This window comes from Eriocheir sinensis, chromosome 5, assembly GCF_024679095.1.
Source record: "Eriocheir sinensis breed Jianghai 21 chromosome 5, ASM2467909v1, whole genome shotgun sequence".
Taxonomy (NCBI): Eukaryota; Metazoa; Arthropoda; class Malacostraca; order Decapoda; family Varunidae; genus Eriocheir; species Eriocheir sinensis.
Genome location: NC_066513.1, coordinates 26,629,145 through 26,638,931, shown reverse-complemented (window position 1 = coordinate 26,638,931; position 9,787 = coordinate 26,629,145). Strand labels below are relative to the sequence as shown.

The following is a 9,787-nucleotide window of genomic DNA, read 5'->3' as shown; positions in this document are numbered from 1 at the left end:
GAAAAAAAGAACCAATAGATTGCTAGTGTCCAAGCCTAAAATTGGGAACTATGACACGTTAAAATGACACCTGCTGGCAATTAATCGAGTGCCGTAAAAGTCAAGAGCAGGTCAAGACGTGTCCCGAGAGGCTGTGAACCTTTAATGAGAAGACTGACGGGAAAATTAACCTGCGAGTGTCAGGTAATGATAACCTGACCGTTGGCGGGGTAACGACCCTTCAAGGCGTACGCTCGAGGGTTGTTCCCAGGTGCTCGTCCCACTTCACAAACCACCATCTCCATCCTAATGACGAGCCCCAACCATCAGACCTCAACACCTCGAACGAAGCAAGCCGGGCCTCATCAGAAGCTATATAAGGACCCGGCCTGGCAGTGGAAAGCAGTCTAGCCTCATCGGGTGTGAAGGTGTCTACCTCTCACTGGATTTATATCATACAGCGCCATCATCTCCTTGGAAGTGAGGTACAAGGACGGATATACCGAGGAGGATACATCACCTATTGTTTCAGAGTTTCTTTAGTTGTTCATCTCACCCAGTCAGTAAGGGTTATTACTTATCATACCTGGGATATTCTTTGTTGTGTGTAATATCAAGTGTAATTTAAGTATAATAGTGTATTCTTTGTGTGTAAAATCAAGTGTAATTTAAGTATAATAGTGTATGTCTGTAATTTAAATGTTTTTAGTTATTTCATACAAGCTGTTACCCCTTCTTTTGGTGACTTAACGCGGGGCAGACCTTAGATCCTTGTGACCAGGATTCCGCGAAGGACTTGTATTTTACTTGAGGTTATTTCAACGTAAACTCAGAATATTCTTTATCGGCTGGTGAGATCGGGAAATAGAGACCTTGGATGGATGACAGACATCCTTGAATTATTACGGAAAGGATATAGATTTGATATAGATTTCCTCGAGTCCTAAGATAAAATTAACTAAAATAATACAAGGTTTGGTGATTAAGATCTACTAAAAATAGGTTAGGTCACACAGAAATAAGTACAAACTAGACAAATTCAGGTTCATGAAGAAAATAGGTAGAAATTGGTTCACGAATAGTGTAGTGGACGAGCGGAACAAAAGCAGATACTCAATTGACCTTTTTTAGTCTTTCCTTGTTTATTACTCTGTTGCTCTATTTCGTTCTTACTTTCGCTTCCATTAATTATTTTGCAACTTGTATCGTCATATTTTGCTCTTTCAGTATTGTCTCTTTCTGTAATGTCTCCTGCTTTTTGTCTTTTTCTTTTCTTTCTTATTTTCGTTTATTAATTAATATTTTCAAACTTTTATCTTTTTTTCTTTTTGTATTGCTTCTTTCTGTATTGTCGTCTTTCCTCTTTTAGTAATGTCTCTTCTCCTCTCAATTTCTCTTGTATTAATTATTTCCCAACTTGTATTGTTTATATTTGAAAAGGAAGCATCGCGCGGACAGACCGATCTCTCCTGGCCGGTTGCCGCGTCATAAGCCTTGAACAATCCTCTTACCCTGCCCTCCTCCCACCTTCGTTTACCTCTCTCTCTCTCTCTCTCTCTCTCTCTCTCTCTCTCTCTCTCATCCTTTCACTTAAGTATTTCTATTTTCTGCGGCTTTCTTGTCCTTTTACGCCTTCCTACCTTCTTATCCGTCCATTTTATGTCTCTCCTTCAGTCCCTCCATTTCTCTTCCCATTTTCTCAGTTCTTCCTTTCTCCTTCCTCTCCTTTTTCCTTCTCCTTCAGTCCCTTCCATTTCTCTTCCCATTTTCTCTCCCTTCTTCCCTCTCCTTCAGTCTCTTCCACTTCTCTTCCGTATTTTCTTCTCAATCATACCTTCCTTTCTATTTCTACCTCAATTCCTCCTCCGTTTTTCCCTCTTGCTTCTCCCATCTTCATTTCTATCCTTCCCATTTCCTTTCTGTTAGTCCCTCCTTCTCTCCATCCCTTCCTCCTCATCCTCACTTTGTTTTTCACATAGTCCCTTCCATCATTCCTATCCTTCCTATTTCTCCTCTTCCTTCTCCTTCAGTTCCTCCATCCCTCTTATACCTTATCCCTCCATTCCTCCTCCAGCCAGAGTGCTTCAGTCTTCCCTCTCCTTCCATCTTTCCTTCCACTTTCGCGCCAATGGACACGAACAACATCGCATTTATCGTACCCACGTAAGTCCCGTTGTTATTGTTTGTTGTTGTTATTGGTGGTGGTGGTGGTGGGTATTATTGTTCTTGTTATTGCTGTTATTAATGTTGTTACTCTTATTGAATGTATCTTTGCTTTTGTTTCGTTGTGATCTTCTATTGAGCGAACTTCTTTGACTTAATTTTAGACTTAATTTAAGACTTAATTTTTGACTTAATTTTAATTTGACTTAATTTTAATTTGTCGAACGGTAAAAATAATTGAGTTTCATTAACCTTTTTTTTTAATTGATAAGTTTACAGTCATTTAAAACAGCAATATTTTTCCAGCTATTAAAACCAATGAACACTATTTTTAGTTATAACCAAACAATATTGACTGCTTGTAAACAATAAACTACTTTGCTGTTATTTGATGCAGTACTTTAATTTGATATTCTAACGTTGGATATAACAAACATCTAAATTCAGTAATCCCCCAGTGAGTTCGATGAAGACTGGGTATACTACTATGATTCTTCTATTTTACTTTCTCTTTCGGATTTTCATATTTTCCTCTCCTTCCCGCCAATGAATTCGCTGAAGAGATGGAGTGACAAGGGAAGCGGATGGAGGAAGGATTGTCGAGACAAGGGAGGAGGGATGAAGGTACTGAGGGAGAGGGAAGAGGAAGGATAGGAAGAACGGATGGAGTGAGAGGAAAAGAGAAGAGGAATGGAGGTATAAGACTCCATTTTATTTTCTGATTCAGGTTTTCATAGTTCACTCTCGTTCCCTCCAATGAGTTCGCCGAAGAGAGGGCACTGCTATTTTCCATTTTATTTTCTGATTCGGATTTTCATATTTTCCTCTCCTTCCCTCCAATGAGTTCGCGGAAGAGAGGTTACTGCTATTTTCCATTTTATTTTCTGATTCGGATTTTCATAGTTCACTCTCTCCTTCCCCTCCGTTGTCGCCTTCCCTCGCCGCCGCCGCCTGGTCGCAACGATACGTCACAGAAACTCTTCTTTTCTCTTATCTCTTGAAATGCATTGCCACTTAAATTGTCTCCTCCGCTCTCGTTCGCACTTTCTATATACTACATTGCTCTAAGTTTCTTTCCACGCACTTTTATTTCCCTTCTTTACACATAGGTTCAACTTCTCCGGAACTTGATATATGCGTGCGTTTTTCTTTTTCCTCACCTTTGTTTCGTGTTACATAGAAATACCTTTTAAGTTATGTTTGGTATTTTTCCTCTTTGAATTTCGTTGCCTTTTAATTAAATATATCGTGTACTTTTATGCATATGTGCGTTTTTCTTTCCTTTTCTTTGTTTCGTGTTACATAATTTTTTTTTGTTTCGTATATTTCTTCTAATTTTGTTGCTTTTTAAATATTTTCCGTAATTTCACCCTATTTTTTTTTCACACATATTTAACTCTTGTCTCTTCCTCGCAAATTTCACGTCCCCTTCCGTTTCTTCACATGCACTCTATATTCAATGGCTTCACTTAGCGCTGTCACCTCTCACCGAGCCAACGAGAAATCCTTATTCTTCGGGAACATTTATGAGGATCTAAGTATTCTTGTCAGGATCAACGCCGGATTAAGAAGGGGATGTAAATTGGAAGTGTCGACTCTCTCTCTCTTCCTCTTTCTCTATCTCTCTCACACACTCTCAATATATCTCTCGCAACACACACAGGTAAACACTCGCCCACACCTTCACACACACACCTTCACACACACCTTCACACACACCTTCACACACACTTCCATCAATAGGTAATCTAAATTTGTTACATGCGTTCGTCTAGTGGTCTGTCGGATGAATCGTTCTTGTGTAACTTCGAGGAAAGACTTGAATGCGTGGCGTTGCTTTTCTGTTTGACTAATAGAGAGCCACATTGAGAAGTTTCGAGCCACAGGCACACACACATCTGGATTTCGTAGGAGTTGTGAGCATTTCCGTGGGTAGTTTTATGACCCTGGTGGTAGGTTGATCCTTCTCCTTTACCGTGAACGTAAAGAAAAACCCTCGCGAGAACCCGTTTAATCTCCTTTTCGCCATTTGGAAAGTTGATGTGAGAGGTGGAAGTGTCTGCAAACACCGTCCTATATTTGGCAAGGTTTTCGTGGGAGTTGTAAGCATTTCCATGGATAGTTTGACGAAGCATCTGTACCATGACCCTAAAAACGCCCTCAAGAGAACCTGATCAATCTTCTTTCAGCATTTTAAGAGTTAATATGAGAGGTACAGAATCGTTTGCGAACACTGAGCTTTATATAGTTCCCCGCGACCCAGGCCAAACCACGTTGATCGAGTGTCATGTTCTGGGCTCGGAGGTTCACGGGGGCAGTGCGAGCCACGGAGACGAGCTGACTTATTGCCGCACGCTAGGCCTGTCCGTCCTCCTGTCTCCTTCACGGCCCAGCGTGTTACACCGGCGAGCCTCCGCGTCTGTCTGGTTGGAAGAGTCATGTGTGGCAGTTCCCGTGATGGATTTTGATTGCTCTTCGTAGCTGGAGTTTTTTAATGGTTGTATTGATGCTTTTACTATTTGCGTCATTTATTTTTTTCCTTTTTTTTTTTTCTTATGAATTTCAATATCATTTACTTATTTTCTTTTGCCATACTGATTTAGCTCTTTTTCTTTGTTTTTGATTTCTTAATCTAATGAGCCAATTTTTCTAGTTTTTTTTTTATTTGATTGTCGATAAATATTAAGGATTTTTCCCTCATTTTTCGTCGTCTTAAGTCTTGTTTAGTCTCGTACATAAAATTCAATACTTTTTACTCTGTATTAATGGACTACCTCTTTTCTTTCCTTTATTTTCAAATCATCTTAACTCCATTTTTCAAGCATCCCTTTGCATTAACGATAAAGATCATAGACTTTTCTCCCTTTCTTCGTCGCCTTCAGAGTCTTGTTTAGTCTCCTTTATAAAATCTAATACTTTTTACGCTGTACTATTCAGGGATCACCTCTTTTCTTTCCTTCTTCATCTTCGAATCGTATTAACTCCATCTTTATTGCATTACCTATAAAGATCAAAAGACTTTTCACCCAATCGTCATCGCCTTTAGAGTCTTGTGTCTCCTATTGGGGCTAATGAATAAGGAAGTAAAGCAGAGGGTAGATAGTAAGTAGACAATAAGCAGATAAGTATAGTAGTAGATAATAAGGAAGTAAGACACCTGCCCGGCCAATTAGTGTACTGCAGGTGTTAGGTGAGGGCCGTTTGAATAGCCCAGGGTAGAAGAACATTATTATACCCGGCCAGAACACCTGTGGAGGGAGATGCTGACGTCAGTGCTCTTTGTGAAGGGGGAATACGGGAGATGTTATTGGGAGTTGTTGTTCATATTTTTCTTATCTTTGTTCTTTTTTTTTTTTCAGTTTATATTCTTGTTTTTGTTCTTGCTGTTTTCTTGTTTTCTTTGTCTTTGTTTTATTTCTCGTTTTTTTGTTGTTATAGTTTTCTCTTAATTAATTGTTCTTTTTTTATTATTTTCAATTCTTTGTTCTTTTTTCTTAATTTGGTTCACCTTTTCCTTGTTATTTTCCTTCTTTCTCTCTTTGTCCTTCTTCGTGTTCTTATCTATCCCCTTCCTTCTTCTTCATCTTCATCCTCTTCCTCATCTGCTTCTACTTCATTCACCTCGCTTCTCGTTTCTGTTCTTCTTACTATTTTTCCTATAGACTTAGTGACTGTCTTTTCTTGCTAACCCTTTCGGAAGCTGCAAAAAAAAGGAATTACCGGAACCTCGATTTTACTCACAAACATTATTTTATCCGCCATGATGGAGTATAGTCGTATTTTCTCCGTTATGGCGGGTCGTTATGCCATCAATTCAGGGATCTCGGCCGCAAATTGATAAACCTTATTAACCGTGTCTCGTGTGCGTGTTATAGGCATCCATTATATCTCTAAATGTGTACCTGTAAGCGTGCTAGTATAGTTCTTCTGATTAATCTATTGTTTCGTAAAAGCTCTTCCATACTCCATGATTTTTCGGTGTAGAATTGAATCCCTGTTTGACAATCGTTCGGCCGCTCACTTGGAATCAATCATCACTCTCTAAATGTCCCGCTCAGAGTGTCAATACAGTTCTTCTTGTTAATCTATTGCCTCGTAAAAGCTCTTCCATCCTCCATGATTTTTCGGTGTAGATTTGAATCCCTCTGTGACAATAGTACGGCCGCTCACTTGGAATCCAGCACCACTCTACATGCCCCCCTCAGAGTGTTAATATAGTTCTTGTTAATCTATTGCCTCGTAAAAGCTCTTCCATCCTCCATGATTTTTGGGTTGAGAACTGAATCCCTCTGACAATCGCACGGCCGCTCACTTGGAAGAAAAAGTCTCGCGGGTGGAACGAAAGTTTTACCTAAAAAAAAAAAAAGTAGCTGCGAAACTTTGGGTCAGGAGGAAAGAACCTGAAACCGAATTATGTGACTTTGTTTATCCTTTCCTCTTTTTCTTTCCTTTTTTTTTTCCTGCCTTGCCTTTCACGACATTACCTTACTTCCATAGTCTTCTGTTCTCCTTCTTCTTGTCCTTGAAATCCTTGTCCTTGAAATCCTTGTAATGTCCCTAAAATCCTCGATAGTCATATTTTTTTTCCCCTTCACGACATTACCTTTCCTCCATAGTCTTCGATTCTCCTCTTTCTTGTCCCTGAACTCTTAGTATTTCGCCGTTGCATCGTGTCTTTATTATCTCTTTTAAACTCTTCTTCTACTAACACTATTTACAGGAGCAGCGTCATTACGTTTACTTTGTTTCCTCATTTTTTTATTCCTATCCAGTGAAATAACTGAGACGGGTCCACGTGGTTTCTTTTCTTACTATGAGATCGAAGTCTTTCAGGAGATACAATTTTAACCGTGTAAGCATATTTGAATTATTTATGAATAAACAAACCGCGTCGTCTATCTTCATTCATGTGTTGATCGTGGCGTTCAGGTCGACTGGATAAGCAAATTTTTCTTCGCGCAGAGCAAGCAAACGACACAATGGGCAGTCAATCGTGCATCGGAAGGTTCAAGGAAACGGGACAGCGACGAAGCTGTTGTTTTGGGAGGCCATATTGGCAGGGATAAGGTCATCGATCGCATAATGCAAGATATTGGTGGCGTAATGTTACATCTGATGTAGTTGAAACCATAAAAAAACTTGTTCACGGGGCCAAAAAAGCCAGCAGTGTGTTCAAGAAAGTAGATCCGAAACGCACAGTATCCCAATTAAGCCTCGAAACATGTACCAAATTAGCATAGACCTATGTTCATTGACAACGTGAGTTTGGTTTTTGCACAATTTGTATATAAGTACAATACTACTATTGTTATTTATACTATTAATACTTTTATGTAAGTTAATTTCGGCATTAATTTCGGCAAGCTTACAACTCTGTATTTTTTTCAGGTCCTCCAACGGTCATGTCATTGTGATGGCCGTTTGTTATTTTTCCAAGTGGATTGAGGCTCGCTCTTTAAAATCAAAGGAAGCTGTAGAAGTGGCTCGGTTCCTGTACGAGGACATTATCCGTCGTCATGGACGTGTTGCCATACAGATCAATGACCAGGGCAGAGAGTTTGTGAACTCAGTCTCAGCAGAGCTCCACACGCTCGCAGGAACAACGCAGAGAATCACATCTGCTTATCATCCTCAAGTATTTATCATAATATTATAATTATATTTGTTTGTGCTTATTCTTTCCTCTGTTAGAAAGCAATGCCACTATTTTGGCATTTTTTTATCTTGTTGAAACTATGCCTATATATTTTTCCAACAAAAAAAAAAAAAAAAATCGATTTCAGGCCAATGGATTAGTCGAGCGCAGCAACCGAACAGTGTACTGTTATTAGCTTTTGAATTGCATTGTTTATTTTTTTAGATCTACAGTCCAGGCCTACACGAGGTTTTCACCATTCAAGATGTTATATGGCCGAGAACCTGTCCTTCCCATCGATGTGGACCACGAGTTCGCTGACTGCACCTCCGATCCTGACGATCCTGATTGAGGAGTCTGACCCATGCTACACTCTCAACGCTCGAAATATTAGTTGTTTTTTCATACGTTGAAACTACTAATTAGGAGCTTATATAATCATGCTAAATAGTCTATCACCACAAATATGGATAAGGAACTCGGTCGGTATGGTAACACTTTACTCATGTTTTTAGAAGTAGTCAACTCGCTTTCAAATCCGTCTCCCAGGCGATTCTGTGTTATTCATGATCTCCCTCGGGCCACGTATTGACTATCTCTCCCTCTTGATGATCTGTGGGACTGGGAACACTGCAACATTCACCCTTGCCCTCCTCCTCGTCCTCCTCCTCGTCCTTGTTCTCGCTTCTCTCGCTCTCATTCCGCGTTCCATTCTTATCCCTAACTCGAGACAAGTATCACTCCTTGCATTTTTACGCTCCTCACATTCTCCCGATGGCTTTCGTAATATCCATCGTTTTATTTTCATTTCACTCCATTTCGGTGAGCACCACGCATTTCCCTGGCCTCAGCATCCGTGTTTCAGCCCTAATGACTTCTTCAGCTTTAATGAGTTGTTGGATATAATTTTTGCACGTTACTTTGTGTTCTTCCGCCGTGACCTTTGGGAAGTTATTCAATATCGCAGAGTGAAGCATTACGTAGAGAAGATCAGGTAAAGGGGAGAGGCGTGGATTTAGCGAGGGGAGGCGAAGGGAAAGGTAAAGGTGGTCACGTGTGCCCAGGTAATGCCTCGAGGAACAGGTGAGGAAAGTGTAGGAGGTTTTCCACTGAGTTTTTTCTTTTACTTTTACTACAATACGAAGAGATCAGGTACAGGGGAGATGCGTGGATTTAACAAGGGGAGGCGAAGGGGAAGGTAAAGGTGGTCACGTGTGCCCAGGTAACGCCTCTGGGAACAGGTGAGGAAAGTGTAGGAGGAGGTTTTCCACTGAGTTTTTTTTCCTACTTCTACTACAATACGTTGAGAAGATCAGGTAAAGGGGAGAGGCGTGGATTTAACAAGGGGAGGCAAAGGTGAAGGTAAAGATGGTCACGTGTGCCCAGGTAATGCCTCGGGGAACAGGTGAGGAAAGTGTAGAAGAAGGTTTTCCACCTATTTTTTTTTTCTACTTCTTTGTGGCGTTCACTTCCCCTGCGCCAACTTTGTGTGGGGCGAGTAAATTAACCTCTTTCTCTCCTCCCTAACCTCTTTTAATCAATCTCTCTCTCTCTCTCTCTCTCTCTCTCTCTCTCTCTCTCTCTCTCTCTCTCTCTCTCTCTCTCTCTCTCTCTCTCTCTCTCTCTCTCTCTCTCTCTCTCTCTCTCTCTCTCTCTCTCTCATTGTCGTACGTAATGGAAATTCGCTCGTGCTTTCATACTTATTCTTCCGTGTATGCAGTGTGCGCTGACCCCCCCCCCCCCCCCACACACACACACGTACACACGCACACGCACACGCTTGATCAGAGTACTCAAGGACCAGTCTTTCCTTGCCGTGAGTCGGGAAAAAGAGATCGGGTCGGGAGGTTTAGACGTTCGTGACTCTTCAATAGCTTTTCCCTGCCTAAAAGGAGCAGCGGCGGACTCCACGACCTTCTTCGGCAGTTTGGGGACGTGCTGGGTCACGTCTTAATGGTGGAGGTGATGAGCGTCGGTGGGCGGTGCTCGGTATTATCAGGGAGAGCAGAG

At 41.0% G+C, this 9,787-nt stretch overlaps 1 long non-coding RNA gene across 2 annotated transcripts; it reads left to right on the top strand.

Moving 5' to 3' along the window:
* The first annotated feature begins 368 nt into the window (after positions 1-368).
* Positions 369-8,327, top strand: LOC126985754 (uncharacterized). Of its 2 annotated transcripts, none has more exons than XR_007739011.1 (3): positions 369-464; positions 7,531-7,777; positions 8,003-8,327. It is a non-coding gene; the product is annotated as an uncharacterized LOC126985754 (long non-coding RNA). The 2 variants fall into 2 exon arrangements; XR_007739012.1 differs by lacking the exon at positions 369-464 and adding an exon at positions 1,717-2,142.
* The last annotated feature ends 1,460 nt before the right edge of the window (positions 8,328-9,787 follow it).